The following is a 16,699-nucleotide window of genomic DNA, read 5'->3' as shown; positions in this document are numbered from 1 at the left end:
GCCTGAGTATCGGCGCAGACGTATATGATGTGCAGCTGGCAGTCACACATCAACTGCACATTCATGGTGGTTAAGTTTATTTGTTAATGACTTGTGGGCATTTATTGTTGAGGATCTGGAGTCACATGTAGGCCAGACTAGATAAGGACAACTTATTTCCTTCCTGAAGGTCATTAGTGAACCAGATGGGTTTTTAAGACAATCGACGATGATTTCATGATCATCATTAGACTTTTAATTCCAGATGGTTTTTTTTTTTTTAAATTCAAATTTCACCATCTGCCATGGCAGAATTTGAACCCGGGTCCCCAGAGAGAGACTCTGGGTCTCTGGATTATTAGTCCAGCGACAATACCACTCTGCCACTGCCTTCCATAAAGCCTTCCGATTGGTGAAGGGCACCCCTGATGAGCCGGTGCTCATAGGGTGACATGTGTGCCATCGATCAGCCCCTGAACCTAGTGCATGCCAGTGATGACGGTAAATGCTACTGCTTGGGCATCCTGGTGTGCCTGGTCCAGATTGAAGTTTATGTGGTCTGCTGCTCAGGCGCATGGGGCATCCATCACAGCATGGATGCATCTGTGTGCTGATGTATGAGAGATCCTATGCAGATCCCCGCTTGGCCCCTGGAAAAACCCAGAGGCATCAAGGTTCAGGGCGACATCACCTTGACAACCACCGGGAGCAGGTATCCTCCTCCATACGCCTGCAGTGCCGGGTGCAACATCATGTGGCACAGGTGCCGCACAGTCTCACTGGTTAGACAAAGTCTTTGGCGGCACATGAGAAAGAGAAGACATGTTAGCAAGATGAGTATTCCCTTGCCCATCCAAAGCCAACAGATCACATGGTGACCCTGAGTTGCATTTCAGCTCCACCCTCTACATGTCCTCCCCCATCCCTCAACCATTCCACCCGATATGTTGCCTTCCATACTGTACCCCTGTCCCTATCAATGAGTGGTACTGGGGAGTCTCTATCCTCACCACCCATCCCTGTCCATAGGGGTACCAGTGGCTGCCGCAACCTGTGTCAGCGATAGGCTGTGTGGTCTTGTGGGGTATCCTGTGGATATTCTCATTGGGTGAGCCATGTGTTATCCCGCCAGCAGGGTGGCACCTTGTTATTCATGGAGAGAGTCACTGTGTGCCACCAATCGACTCCATGCTTTGAGGTTTGTGGGTGGGCAGGTCCTACTGATGAGGTGAGTGTGCATTTGCTGGGAGCGTAGCTGCAGTGTGATGTGGGTCCTGAGTGTGACACATAGGTTGTGACAACCTGTCCATGGGCAGGATGGATGGGAGTAGGGGAGCAGTGGAGAGGCAGGGCTTGAAGACAGCTGATGCCCTGCAGGGTGGACTAGCTGATAGTATAGCTGTTGAGGCCTCTGCCCTGAAGGGGCAGTGTGCCAGGGAGGGTGCCAAAGGCCACGGTGCATGTGTCCTTTGTTTGGGGTGACTCTGCTATTCCTCTGCTTCCCCTACAGTGAGGCAGTGCTTCTGATGAGCGCACTGAGGAATGGCAACTTGTGGTATGCCACTGATTGAGCTTGGCCACACTCATCCAATTAATGGGTCAGCTGGGGCACGAGGGTTTCTAAAGGGGTGGCCTGGGTGTGCTCCAAAATGACCAGATGCTCTTTAAACATTTACAGGACACAGTGAGTAGTCAGCAGGGTGAGTAGCAAGGGGCCTGTAACTTGTACCAAATGGGTGCATTGAAAACAAATACTGCAGCAATGGCGGTCTGAACCAGGTCACCCTGATCCCGAGGGAGACACCCCGAATCCATGGCCCATGACCAAGTTGTTCCCGATACGCCCCCCAGCCCTGGCAGCCACCACCCCCCAGCAAGCACATCAATTTTTAACAGTTTTTCTAACTTGGTTTATCTTCCCTCTCCCCCTCAGCAGCCATGGTGCCCAGCCCACATTTTAAATGCCTGTAGTAAATCGTGTCCGCATGACTTTCACCTGTGACGGTTGAAGCATCGTGGAGGCCTGGAGCATTCTGGGTCAAATGTGATAAGTACATTGAAATGAATGCAAATGCCAGTTTTACATGCCAGCCGGCATGTGGTAAACCACTGTGTTCTGATATTAGAGGTCAGTTTGGATCCAACTTCGTCTTCAGTCAAATTGATCGTGCCTCATGGCACGGGGCCCAAACCTTATAATCGACACCAGGGAGGGACTGGAGCATGGCTCCCAAATTGATGCCGTGCGCGGACCTTTATTTTGGCCAGATGCCCGATTCTCTGCCTGGTCGCGTTTCGCGTTTGCGGTGACGTGCGGTGGAGATCTTAGCCCCTAGTATGCAAATGGGAGAATTGCACCCACTGTGAAAGCCTTCAACATTGCAGAACCAACACTGGCACCAACCCGAATGCGCCATTAATAACAAATGTCTATGTTGGGGAATCTCAACATCATACGTGAAATTTAATAAAATTAAGGTCTTGCTGACCCCGCTTCCTATTTTATTTGCAAACAATGAAAATCCCACAAGTGCAATGACTGGAACGTTCAAATAAAACTGGTTAATACAGTCAGAGAGAAAATACCTTCTTTAATCCAAAAAACAGTAGCTGCAAGTAGTCCTGAATAACAACTAACCTAAGATAGATCTGAATTGTTCCTCTGAAGAAAAAAAAATATGAAGAGCTGCATTTTGGCAGTTTATTTACATAGAACTGATCAATGAATCACAGGAGGCTGTTGGATATGGGGTGGCTCCCTGCAATTGGATGAAAGTATGAAAATAGTACACCCTACTTTAGCTCTGTGCACCAACATTAGCACAGTGCACAGCACAAAAATAAAATACTGCAGATCCTAGAAATCTGAAACAAAATTTAGAAACTCAAAGCAAGCCTGTCAGCATCTGTGGAGAAAGAAGAAGTTGGTGTTTCGGGTCTGTAGTCTTTCCTCAGAGCAGCACCGATCTGAGACGAAAGGTGGAATTTTGCTGTGGCTTTAGGGGTTTCGCCTGCTGCCTGGAGATCTGGTGAGAGATCCACGCTGTCTCTTTTTGGGAATGTCTGCTGAACCACAAGCCAATCAGGCAGTGGCGTGGCAAGTGGTAAGCTGTCCCCAGGAATCAAGGCCCCAGGGGCAGAAGTCTCGCCTACTGAGAGCAGTTGGCCAATCAGAGAGCAGCTGCTGCTGTGCTCAGCAGTGCCATTGGGGAGGGTGTGGCTGCTGCTGGAAGGACAGGCATCAGAGTCCTAAGCCATGGAACGACCCATATGAATGAAATGAAATGAAAATCGCTTATTGTCACAAGTAGGCTTCAAATGAAGTTACTGTGAAAAGCCCCTAGTCGCCACATTCCAGCGCCTGTTCGGGGAGGCTGGTACGGGAATTGAACCGTGCTGCTGGCCTGCCTTGGTCTGCTTTCAAAGCCAGAGATTTAACCCTGTGCTAAACCAGCCGGGTGAGTAAATAATGTGGAGAGGAATGTTCGCAAGGTGGGAGTCACAGTGGGGTCAGCAGCAAGGGTATGGGGTGACCCTCAGCCAGTGCACCCCTTCTCGATGTTAAGTCCCTCAATCAGGCACTGAGTCCAACCCTCTGGCAAACCTCCAACCCCCCCCTTGGTGGCAGGTTTGCTCGCCACGGGGTTAATAACTGTGTTAGTGGTATGAGGTCAATTAAGGGCCTCAATTGGCAGCAAGGTGGGAATGTCAACCATGGGCCTTCCCACCCATGACATAATTCTGGCAGAGATAAGAATGCAACAGGGTTTAAGTATATCACCATCCCATCTAATGAAATACCTTACCCTCCTTCAAGCTCGTTACCACAGAGAGTGAAAGATTCCGCCCACTAATTCTGTATCTCTCACCACAGATGTTGCCAGACCTGCAATACTTCCAGCATTTTCTGCTTTTGGTGGGATAAACATTTGATTGAATGCTTCCGTCAGGTTCTAGTCGACCCTCCAAGTGATCTAATTGGTTCTTTTAGACCATAGTCTACCCTCTGCCTCATCTGATTGGTGCTACCATTTCTCTGTCCTGCCATATGATTGGTTCTAACTTGGTTCCAACCTGGCTTGATTGCTGGCACTGACAACCTCTGACCCAGTGAAATGAAATGAAATGAAATGAAAATCGCTTATTGTCACAAGTAGGCTTCAAATGAATTTACTGTAAAAAGCCCCGAGTCGCCACATTCCGCCACCTTTTCGGGGAGGCTGTTACGGGAATCGAACCTTTTCGGGGAGGCTGTTACGGGAATCGAACCGTGCTGCTGGCCTGCCTTGGTCTGCTTTCAAAGCCAGCGGTTTAGCCCTGTGCTAAACAGCCCCTGGCTGTTCCGCAGATAAATGGCAGATCCACTCTGTGACACCCGAGTGGCTGACACGTGGGTTGAATTCCTGACTGTTGACTTAAAACATTTTGTGTTCAGCCTGTGTGTATCTATGCACTATCAAAGTCCAAACGGAATAGCTAATCCATATAGTAAGCAACTAAAACAGCTTTTTACTGTAACCTTTGCTATTACTTTGTAGAGGAGTCAGATGGTCCATGCATGGTTGTCATTATAGGTGCAGCGTCTTAAAATAGATTGCAGAGATTTAATGACACTAAAATGTTCCACTAAGTAAATGAACCCCTCTTTTTATATGCAAGTGGAGGAATTAAATTAATAAAATATAATTTGTACGGCAACAAAATATTTTTGACAGGTGTGCGTCTAGAAGCTTGTATATTTTTGAACAGATGCGCAGTGATCTAAGCATGATTCTAAACCCGCAGTGCAGTCAGGCAGGTTGATGCTCACAATCATTGCAGAGCACTTACCACCTCGTTCCTGCGAGCCATCATTATAACTGTGCAGTTTATTAGTTGGTTCTGGAGCCCACCAATACCCAACAGCCATCCAGCACCCAACCCACCTGTAAAACCTGCGAGGATGGTCTCCCACAGCCACGAGCGTCCTGTCTAAAAAGATATTGAATGCCATTCTCCGGCTGCGTTACCCTCTCACTCGAACTAAAGAGGCCCGTGAATAGTGGGAGAGGCCAAAAACGAGAACCACGGCAGGTGGCAAACAGTTTGTTGCCCACTCCCGTAGGCGAAATCGGGATCTCGTCGTAGCATGGTGAGAAATCAATTATCAGCACTTAAACCCTATTTTCATACAGTTACAGGGAGCCATCCCACATCCAACAGCCTCCCGTGATTCATCGGCCTCCCCAGCAAGTGGTCACGTTGGCGCTGATAGTACTCCTTTTTAAAAACGTGAATTGGTGGCAGGGCTTCTGTGGGTAACCGAAGAGGTGAGTAGCCATCTTTGCTCACAGGCAAAGAGCCCGGTGTTTGCCATCCCAGTGCTTGGCGGTGGGGGGGGGGGGGCTTCCGCAGGGGTGGGCCGCCATGGGAGGGTGGGGGGAGGAGGTGCTGGGGGGGGGGGGGCACTGCGCAAGGCAACAATGGGCCAATCCCTGGATCATGTACCCATTCTGGGGGCAACCCGAGGCCCGCCCGTCTGCCCCACCGACCACCCATAACATCTACCGACTGCCAAGGCGTCTGGCCGTGTGACTGAAGACTATTGCTAATAGGGAATTGGCAATCGTGGTTAAGTGATTCTCATGGGTGGCTGGCCATGTAGCTTGTGGGAGTCATTGCCTAGCATCCCAATCAGACCGTGATGCCTGGACACTGTGCTTGAACACTGCAGGAGCAACATCACACATGCAGCAGCCAACATCCGAACACGCAAGGGATGGGACATAGCTTCAGGACATGTCCACGGCCAGAGAGTAGGTGAGTACCACGGGGAGGGGACCAGGTGACATTATGAGTGGGTGTCCGGGATATAGGGCCTGGGGTCCGATGAGGGGAGTTCGCTGTAGCCCGGGAGTGTGTGGGCATGGCGTTCCGGATGGGGGCATATGTCGATCAATGGGGAAATGGAGGATCCCGAGGTGGGAGCCACTGCTGTTTGTCAGTCTAAGACCCTTTCCGAATGCCTTAGAGATACTGAATGCGATGGAACGGATTTTGGACTCCGAAGAACTTGCCCTAGTGGTGCTGCTGCTAGGCCAGGCGGCCAGACGTTGGAGACAGTGACAGCAGCAGCGTCTGCAGATGGTCGAGGCTGTGGGTCACTTCCCGATCGCCTCCCCCCCCCACACCCTGAGGATCCAGCCACCCTTCAGGCCAAGGTGGCACCCATAGATCGAGTCCCACGACGGCCCAGGGTGTACAGGCGACGCTGGTCATTTGAACAGATGGCGGACAGCACATGCCGCAGGAGGCTCCGCCTCAACAAGGAGGCCATGTGACACCTGTGCCATATCCTCACGGACTTGGCACCACATGAAGGAGGAGGACACCCACACCCGGTGGCCGTCAAGGTCACCGCAGCCCTGAGCTTTTACACCTCAGGATCCTTCCAAGGCTTGAGCGGGACCTGTGTGGCATCTCTCAGGCTACAGCCCACAGGTGTATCAGACAGGTCACGGTCGCCCCATTTGCCCGGGAGGAAAACTACATTACCTTTGACATGGAACATGCCTAACAGGATGCCCGGGCAGCAGGATGCTCCGCCATCACTGGGATGCCATAGGTCCATGGGGTAGTGGATAGCTTGCATGTTGCCCTGCGCTCACTGAGCCATCTGGGGATGCCCTATATTAACAGAAAGGGGTTCCACTCCCTGAGCATACAGCTCTTGTGCGACCACCAAATGAAATCATTCACACTTCTCAGGGCGTGTCCACGATAGCTACATCCTGGGCAGTTGGTCATCCCCGGCCTCTTGGAGGTCCACCCCAGGACGAACGGCTGGCTCTTGGGGGATAAGGGGCCTGCTGAGGACCTGGCTAATGATGCCAGTATGGAGGCCGGAGAACGAAGCGGAGACCTGGTACAATGAGGGCCATGTGGCCACACGGGCTGTGATTAAGCGATGCATCGGACTCCTCAAGATGCGGTTCCAATGCTTCTACCACTCCAGTGGTGCACTGCAGTACACCCTCCAGAGGGTGGCCCAATTTATGATGGTCTGCTGTGCCCTCCACAACCTCACACAGCTGCGGGGCGACGAGATGGAGGTTGGTGATGAGGAACATGTGACCACCTCCAAGGAGGAGGACGAGGATGAAGAGTCCTTGCCAGACCAGCAGGCTCTGGAGGACGAGCCCAGAGAGGAAACTGAAAATCGCTTATTGTCACAAGTAGGCTTCAAATGAAGTTACTGTGAAAAGCCCCCAGTCACCACATTCCGGCGCCTGTTCGGGGAGGCTGTTACGGGAATTGAACCGTGCTGCTGGCATGCCTTGGTCTGCTTTCAAAGCCAGCGATTTAGCCCTGTGCTAAACAGCCCCTACTGAGGACCACCCGGAGGCTGCAAGACAGGTGGCAGAGGTGAGGGTCTGGCAAGCTCAGAAGGCCAGGGAGGCCCTCAAACTCACCCGATTCACTTGGGATGTGACCTCATCTGCCCTCGATACCTTACCCAGCCCCAACCCCATCTCCCAACCTGGTTGTGCTCAAGGGTGTTTAATGTGTAATTCAATTCCTCACTCTCTTGATGGTGCCACCCAATCTCCCCCCTAACTAACCCTCGCCGTCTCGCCCCTCTCTCAGTGCCCTCCCTGATCCTTGATGTGCTTGGCCCTGGCACAGTGGGAGGGGGGGGGGGGGGGGAGTTCAAAATGCTGAAAGAGGAGTCGGAGGGACATGCGGCGTTATCTGAGGAGGATGCGGACCAATAGAGGCTGGAGGACAAGTCTGGACCGGAACTGTAGGAGGAGCTGGAGGATGGAGGACTAGGGAAGCCCTTATCCTCACTAGGTTACATTGTCCGTCAGCTCAAACCATCTCCCCAATTTCCTTCCTTCCCCCCAAAAAAATACCCCCCTCCTGCATCCACTTGATGTGCATCAGCAACTGTGTGGTGCTCACCAGATTGTGCCCCAGAAACCGGTCCACTAATGCTATCCACCGAGGTGTGTGTCTCTGAGGTTGTGGAAGGTGGGGGTGATAGCTGTGACGCCTCGATGGTGGCCTCCTCGGAGCTCTCCTCCGAGGCGGTCTCTTCAGTGACAGGGGGTACGGCTCCAGGTGGCTCAACGTCATCAGATGGAAATCCTGCGAGACAATGGACATGATGTCAATGAGAGGGAAGGATCATTTTGTCGCTGTGAACAACTCACTTGAGACAGGTCATATGGGTAAAGGGGCAGCGGATCCTTACCACTGTTGTGCAGGCCAACCTCGCTGTCGGTGACTACTCTCTCCTTGGTCAACCTTGCGATCTCCAGGCCCTGTTCCTCATAGGGGGTGAGGGCTCTGGGACTCAGACCCGCATCTTGGCCCTTTCTCATTGATTATGGGCTATCTTCCCCTGCGGGGACTAAGAGAGGACACTGTGAGCCGTATGCTTGATGGGTCAGGAGGGTCTTTAGCAGGTGGCATGTGTAGGCACCGCACCTGGACATGAAGGGGCTGTGCTGGTGGGTGCCGGCGGATGCTGAGGAACAAGCACAACGATCGGTGTGGCGGGAGAAGAGCTGGTGAGTCAATTTCAGCGGGGGCAGTGCGGAAGTGATTGCTGGGAGGTAAGTCTGTCCTTTAAAAACACTTGTCTTTGCAGGGGCAGGCCAGTCGATTTCGGCGGGAGAAGAGCTGGTGAGTCAATTTCAGCGGGGGCAGTGCGGAAGTGATTGCTGGGAGGTAAGTCCGTCCTTTAAAAACACTTGCCTGGTCCCGTTTACGGTCCCTCTTTTCTGTTTTTAAAAAATATTTTAGTATTTAAGGCGGGAACAGGAAGTTCGACCCGCGGACTTCTGGGAAGACCCTCACCAATAAATTCTGGTGGAGAGGAAACCCGAGACACTACACGTGTAGTGTCTCCCACCCGCCCTCCTCCTCTAACCTAATAATAAAACCCATTGGTGCGAGGTAAGTACCATATTTTATTATTAACACTAAGAAGGTAAGTAAGTGATTTTTACTCATTTTTACTGTTGTGCCTTTTTCAAATTGTGTGTGTGTCGGGGGGAAACTGAAGTGACATCACAGAAAAGCTGTGGCCTGAGTGGCTGGTTGGGATTCTACACTAAATTTAAAAAAATTGAGCATTGGTAACTAATTAAACATAATTACTTAATTATAATTTAGAGGGATATCTAAGCCAGAGATCGGAGAGTACTATATTTAGCTTTCGCATTTCTATTAGAAATCTAGTGCTAGGAAACAGATAGTTAAACAGTAACTTTGAAATTTAAAAAAAATATATTCAAAAAAAATTTTAAAAAATTAATTTTAATTTTAATTAATTGACGCAATGTCAGTTAGAGGGGTGCTGTGCTCTGACTGTGAGATGTGGCAGGTCCGGGAGGCTTCCAGCGTCCCGGATGGCTTCATCTGCAGAAAGTGCACCCAACTGGAGCTCCTCACAGACCGCATGGTTCGGTTGGAGCAGCAATTGGATGCACTTAGGAGCATGCAGGTGGCGGAAAGCGTCATAGATCGCAGTTATGTAAATGTGGTCACACCCAAGGTGCAGGCAGAGAAATGGGTGACCACCAGAAAGGGCAGGCAGTCAGTGCAGGAATCCTCTGTGGTTGTTCCCCTCTCGAACAGATATACCCCTTTGGATACTGTCGGGGGGGATAGCCTATCAGGGGAAAACAGCAGCAGCCAGAGCAGTGGCACCACGGCTGGCTCTGATGTTCAGAAGGGAGGGTCAAAGCGCAGAAGAGTAATAGTAATAGGGGACTCTATAGTCAGGGGCACAGATAGGCGCTTCTGTGGACGTGAAAGAGACTCCAGGATGGTATGTTGCCTCCCTGGTGCCAGGGTCCAGGATGTCTCCGAACGGGTAGAGGGCATCCTGAAGGGGGAGGCCAAACAGGCAGAGGTCGTTGTACATATTGGTACTAACGACATAGGCAGGAAGGGGCATGAGGTCCTGCAGCAGGACTTCAGGGAGCTAGGCAGAAAGTTAAAAGACAGGACCTCGAGGGTTGTCATCTCGGGATTACTCCCTGTGCCACGTGCCAGTGAGGCTAAAAATAGGAAGATAGAGCAGCTAAACACGTGGCTAAACAGCTGGTGTAGGAGGGAGGGTTTCCATTATCTGGACCACTGGGAGCTCTTCCGGGGCAGGTGTGACCTGTATAAGAAGGACGGGTTGCATCTAAACTGGAGAGGCATAAATATCCTGGCCGTGAGGTTTGCTAGTGTCACACGGGAGGGTTTAAACTAGTATGGCAGGGGGGTGGGCATGGGAGCAATAGGTCAGAAGGTGAGAGCATTGAGGGAGAACTAGGGAATAGGGACAGTGTGGCTCTGAGGCAGAGCAGACAGGGAGAAGTTGCTGAACACAGCTGGTCTGGTGGCCTGAAGTGCATATGTTTTAATGCAAGAAGTATTACGGGGAAGGCAGATGAACTTAGAGCTTGGATTAGTACTTGGAACTATGATGTTGTTGCCATTACAGAGACCTGGTTGAGGAAAGGGCAGGATTGGCAGCTAAACGTTCCAGGATTTAGATGTTTCAGGCGGGATAGAGGGGGATGTAAAAGGGGAGGTGGAGTTGCGCTACTGGTTCGGGAGAATATCACAGCTGTACTGCGAGAGGACACCTCAGAGGGCAGTGAGGCTATATGGGTAGAGATCAGGAATAAGAAGGGTGCAGTCACAATGTTGGGGGTTTACTACAGGCCTCCCAACAGCCAGCGGGAGATAGAGGAGCAGATAGGTAGACAGATTTTGGAAAAGAGTAAAAACAACAGGGTTGTGGTGATGGGAGACTTCAACTTTCCCAATATTGACTGGGACTCACTTAGTGCCAGGGGCTTAGACGGGGCGGAGTTTGTAAGGAGCATCCAGGAGGGCTTCTTAAAACAATATGTAGACACTCCAACTAGGGAAGGGGCGGTACTGGACCTGGTATTGGGGAATGAGCCCGGCCAGGTGGTAGATGTTTCAGTAGGGGAGCATTTCGGTAACAGTGACCACAATTCAGTAAGTTTTAAAGTACTGGTGGACAAGGATAAGAGTGGTCCTAGGATGAATGTGCTAAATTGGGGGAAGGTTAATTATAACAATATTAGGCGGGAACTGAAGAACATAGATTGGGGGCGGATGTTTGAGGGCAAATCAACATCTGACATGTGGGAGGCTTTCAAGTGGCAGTTGAAAGGAATTCAGGACCGGCATGTTCCTGTGAGGAAGAAGGATAAATACGGCAATTTTCGGGAACCTTGGATGACGAGAGATATTGTAGGCCTCGTCAAAAAGAAAAAGGAGGCATTTGTCAGGGCTAAAAGGCTGGGAACAGACGAAGCTTGCGTGGAATATAAGGAAAGTAGGAAGGAACTTAAGTAAGGAGTCAGGAGGGCTAGAAGGGGTCGCGAAAAGTCATTGACAAATAGGGTTAAGGAAAATCCCAAGGCTTTTTGCACGTACATAAAAAGCAAGAGGGTAGCCAGGGAAAGGGTTGGCCCACTGAAGGATAGGCAAGGGAATCTATGTGTGGAGCCAGAGGAAATGGGCGAGGTACTAAATGAATACTTTGCATCAGTATTCACCAAAGAGAAGAAATTGGTAGATGTTGAGTCTGGAGAAGGGTGTGTAGATAGCCTGGGTCACATTGAGATCCAAAAAGACGAGGTGTTGGGTGTCTTAAAAAATATTAAGGTAGATAAGTCCCCAGGGCCTGATGGGATCTACCCCAGAATACTGAAGGAGGCTGGGGAGGAAATTGCTGAGGCCTTGACAGAAATCTTTGGATCCTCGCTGTCTTCAGGGGATGTCCCGGAGGACTGGAGAATAGCCAATGTTGTTACTCTGTTTAAGAAGGGTAGCAAGGATAATCCCGGGAACTACAGGCCAGTGAGCCTTACTTCAGTGGTAGGGAAATTACTGGAGAGAATTCTTCGAGACAGGATCTACTCCCATTTGGAAGCAAATGGACGTATTAGCGAGAGGCAGCACGGTTTTGTGAAGGGGAGGTCGTGTCTCACTAACTTGATAGAGTTTTTCGAGGAGGTCACTAAGATGATTGATGCAGGTAGGGCAGTGGATGTTGTCTATATGGACTTCAGTAAGGCCTTTGACAAGGTCCCTCATGGTAGACTAGTACAAAAGGTGAAGTCACACGGGATCAGGGGTGAGCTGGCAAGGTGGATACAGAACTGGCTAGGCCATAGAAGGCAGAGAGTAGCAATGGAAGGATGCTTTTCTCATTGGAGGGCTGTGACCAGTGGTGTTCCACAGGGATCAGTGCTGGGACCTTTGCTCTTTGTAGTATATATAAATGATTTGGAGGAAAATGTAACTGGTCTGATTAGTAAGTTTGCAGACGACACAAAGGTTGGTGGAATTGCGGATAGCGATGAGGACTGTCGGAGGATACAGCAGGATTTAGATTGTTTGGAGACTTGGGCGGAGAGATGGCAGATGGAGTTTAATCCGGACAAATGTGAGGTAATGCATTTTGGAAGGTCTAATGCAGGTAGGGAATATACAGTGAATGGTAGAACCCTCAAGAGTATTGAAAGTCAAAGAGATCTAGGAGTACAGGTCCACAGGTCATTGAAAGGGGCAACACAGGTGGAGAAGGTAGTCAAGAAGGCATACAGCATGCGTGCCTTCATTGGCCGGGGCATTGAGTATAAGAATTGGCAAGTCATGTTGCAGCTGTATAGAACCTTAGTTAGGCCACACTTGGAGTATAGTGTTCAATTCTGGTCGCCACACTACCAGAAGGATGTGGAGGCTTTAGAGAGAGTGCAGAAGAGATTTACCAGAATGTTGCCTGGTATGGAGGGCATTAGCTATGAGGAGCGGTTGAATAAACTCGGTTTGTTCTCACTGGAACGAAGGAGGTTGAGGGGAGACCTGATAGAGGTATACAAAATTATGAGGGGCATAGACAGAGTGGATAGTCAGAGGCTTTTCCCCAGGGTAGAGGGGTCAATTACTAGGGGGCATAGCTTTAAGGTGAGAGAGGCAAGGTTTAGAGTAGATGTACGAGGCAAGTTTTTTACGCAGAGGGTAGTGGGTGCCTGGAACTCGCTACCGGAGGAGGTGGTGGAAGCAGGAACGATAGTGACATTTAAGGGGCATCTTGACAAATACATGAATAGGATGGGAATAGAGGGATATGGACCCAGGAAGTGTAGAAGATTGTAGTTTAGTCGGGCAGCATGGTCGGCGTGGGCTTGGAGGGCCGAAGGCCCTGTTCCTGTGCTGTACATTTCTTTGTTCTTTGTTCTTTGTTCTTGGGTGCGAGGTTTCAGCCAGTGATTTGTTGGGAGGGGAGGGGTGGAGTTTGGGGAATTTGAGGGGTAGCAGGCGGAAGTGATGGCAAGAGAGAGGTGGGGGTTGTTGGTCTTCTTACCACATTGGACAGTGGTCCTCCTGATCATGCTGTACGCACTGACAGCCGCTGCCGCTGCCTCCCAGGTGGCATTGCTGACCCTGTTGCTGGGCCTCCAACCCCCTTAGGAGAACAGGGGGCGGGATTCTCCGACCCCGGGCTGGGTCAGAGAATCGCCGGGGGAAGACGTGATGCTCCAGTGATCGGAGAATTGGCGCCATTGGCGCAAGCACGGTCGGCGCGGCGCCGTTCTGGGGGGCCGCGGGCGATTTTCTGCACGCGATGGGCCGAGTGGCTGCCGAGATAGGCCGATTCCCACTGGCGCCGTTCACGTGTAGTCCTACCTGGCGGGACCTCGGCGTTCATCCTGCGTGGGGCAGCCTGGGTGGGGGGAGGTGGGTTCCGACCCCGGAGGGGGGGGCCTCCACCGTGGCCTGGCCCGCGATCAGAGCCTACCGATTGGCGGGCCGGCTTCTCTTGGTGGGGGCCCATGTTCCTCCGCGCCGGGCCCCTGTTGCCCTCCGCCATGTTGCGTATGGGCCGACACGGATCGATCCTCCTAGGGGCCTGTTGACGCCGTCGTAAAATGCGATGGCGTTGATGCCGGTGTCAACACTTAGCCTCAGGATCAGAGAATCCTGCCCAGGATGTCCTGTCTCGCTTCGATGATGTTGAGAAGCCTGTCTAGGTCAGCATCGCTAACGCAAGGAGCAGGTCTGCGTACTGCCGTGCTTTTCTGTTGACTGTGAGTGAGTGGTGAAGGACCGTTTAAAAGCAGCTCCCAAAATCTTGGAGGCAACTCCATCAACATTGCAATTGGAAGGCTGCCTCGAGGCTAGCTTCTATCTGTGCTAATCAGTTATTTGAGCCTGCTAGGATGGATGTGAAGTTTAGGGATTGAAAGGAAAAGGAGTTGGAGAATGTGGGAGATTTGTTTTTAGAGGGTCGGTTCTCTAGCCTGTGGGAACTGAAGGAGAAATCTGGGCTTACAGATGCTGATGGGTTCAGGTATCTCCAGGTGTGTAGCTGGGTCAAAAGGCATTTTCCAGCCTTCCCGGTGAAGCAGCCTTCTACCTTGCTCGAGCGGATTTATCCTGCTCAGGGTTGGAGGTGGCCAGTACTTCGGGTATCTACCACGGGGGGAGGAAACATGCTCGGTTCAGGGGGTAAGGCAAAGTGGACAGAGGAGCTGGGACTGATCTTGAAAGAGGAGGTTTGGGGTGAGGCACTGAGGAGGTTGAACGTGACCTTGTCTTGTGCGATACTGAGTCCCATGCAGCTAAAGGTAGTGTTTTGAGCATGCCTCACGTAGGCTAGAAAGATTCGTTTTTTTGGTGGGGTGGAGAATAGTGGTGATCGGTGTTCGAAGGGGCCGGCGTACCACGCATACATCTTCTGGCCGTGCTCAAAGCTGGTGGGATTCGGGAGGTTCTTTTTTGATACTATGTCTGCAAATCGTGGGCATTGGGTTGGAGCCATGCCCACTGGTGGCGATATTTTGGGTTTCAGGTGTGCCTGAGCTCCGGAGAAAGGCGGGCAGACGTTCCGTCCTTTGCCTTGCTTGTGGCAAGGAGGCAGGTCCTCTTGGGCTGGAAGTCGACCATAGCGCCAAGCGCCTCAGCGTGGCTGGGTGAACTGATGGAGTGTTTACACCTCAAGAAGGTCAAGTTTACCGTGAGAGGGTCAGTGGAAGAGTTTTACAGTAGATGGTGGCCGTTTATAATGTATTTTAAAGAGTTGGTCACTGTTAGCTTTTAGGAGTGGGGGATGGTTTATTGGTGAGGTTATAGCATTATGCAGGGTTTATACTGTTTGGTTTTTATTCTGCATTGTATGCTATGTATAAAAGTGCTTAAAAATTATAATAAAAACATTTCCAAAAAAAAGCATCTCCCCCTTGTTAGTGGCAAGACGCTAAGGCGCAACTCAGGCAAATCAGACGGCGAGACAGCCAGTAATGGCGAGATTCATATAGGGGCTCATTTTTGGCACTAAGTGCCGTTAAATACGAGCCGCAATCTCGCCAACAGGCTGTCGAGGAACACCCCGACAAATGCACCCAAATTGACACCTAGAAATGTTTCCGTTGAATTGCGGCCATTCACTCTGTTTCTCCCTCCAGAGCCACTGCCAGTTGAGTTTTCCAGCACGTCCTGTTTTCATTTCTAGTTTGTGAAGGCCTGGCTGCAGGTTGCTGATCCCTGGTTTCATCTGGGGAAACTTGGGCCAGTTGATTTGCTGGCACCGAGATGGGTTTAGTTGATGCATCAGAAGCGCTGACAACTTGGGAGAAGGAAAGCTGCTCCTATCGTGCCAGAGCCATTCCTGTGTGATTTGGGATCATCATTCCCACTAATCTGTGGACAGTAGATTGCAGAAGATGGGTGACTCCATGAAAGCCTGTCCCATTAATCAATCCAAGGCGCACACTTGTCTCTCCAATATAGGGCTCAGAACTTGTCTGGTAACCAGCTGAATGTCTACTAAAGTTGCAAAGGCTGCTGCCACAGCTACCCTTTGGGCAGGCAGCATCTTTGGAGGTGACCCAAGATAGACTGCAGACTGCTGATGCTATACAAGTTGAATCCACACAAGCTGGAAGCAGAATCTCCATATTCCTTGTAACACCAGGTTAAAGTCCAACAGGTTTGTTTCAATGTCACTAGCTTCGGAGCGCTGCTCCTTCCTCACCTGAGGAAGGAGCAGTGCTCCGAAGCTAGTGACATCAAAACAAACCTGTTGGACTTTAACCTGGTGTTGCAAGGCTTCTTACTGTGCTCACCCCAGTCCAACGCTGGCATCTCCACTCCATATTCCTTGGCAGGCTCTTCCAATTCCTTGTGGGAGAAAATAATATTTATCATGGCTGTGTCCCTAAAGTTCTTGCTGCTGAAACGGCTTTAGATGAAGCGTTATGATATTCTTGAAAGACTGGACATGAGGTGGTGTCAAACATCAAAATGCAGCTTGTGGTTCCGAAGCTTGCTGAATATATGCTAAAGTGAATTCAGACTTACAAGCAATATACAGACACCCTGCTCAGATAAGCCAACAGCTTCTCTTTTGACAATGCTCATGATTCTGCCAAGGTCATTAATCTCCAGGCTTCATACTCTGTTTGCATAAGGATTACATTTTTGATGTAGTCTTGGGATGGAACCGTACCATATTTTTTCAAAGTGTCAGGCTCAGACAGAAAACGAATGTGTCGCTCTCCAGTTGCACAACTCAGTTTTCATTCCAGAACTTGAGCCTCTTTGAGTTCAATAAATGAGTGGGCGTGGTCTGTACCATCACTCTGGCAGGGAGGGGCCTGATGGAGCCGGCAAGGCCAGCTCCATAGAGTTT

The sequence above is a fragment of the Scyliorhinus torazame genome, chromosome 8 (assembly GCF_047496885.1).
Source record: "Scyliorhinus torazame isolate Kashiwa2021f chromosome 8, sScyTor2.1, whole genome shotgun sequence".
NCBI lineage: Eukaryota > Metazoa > Chordata > Chondrichthyes > Carcharhiniformes > Scyliorhinidae > Scyliorhinus > Scyliorhinus torazame.
The sequence above is the reverse complement of the archived record's forward strand: the minus strand, read 5'-3'. Positions refer to the sequence as shown.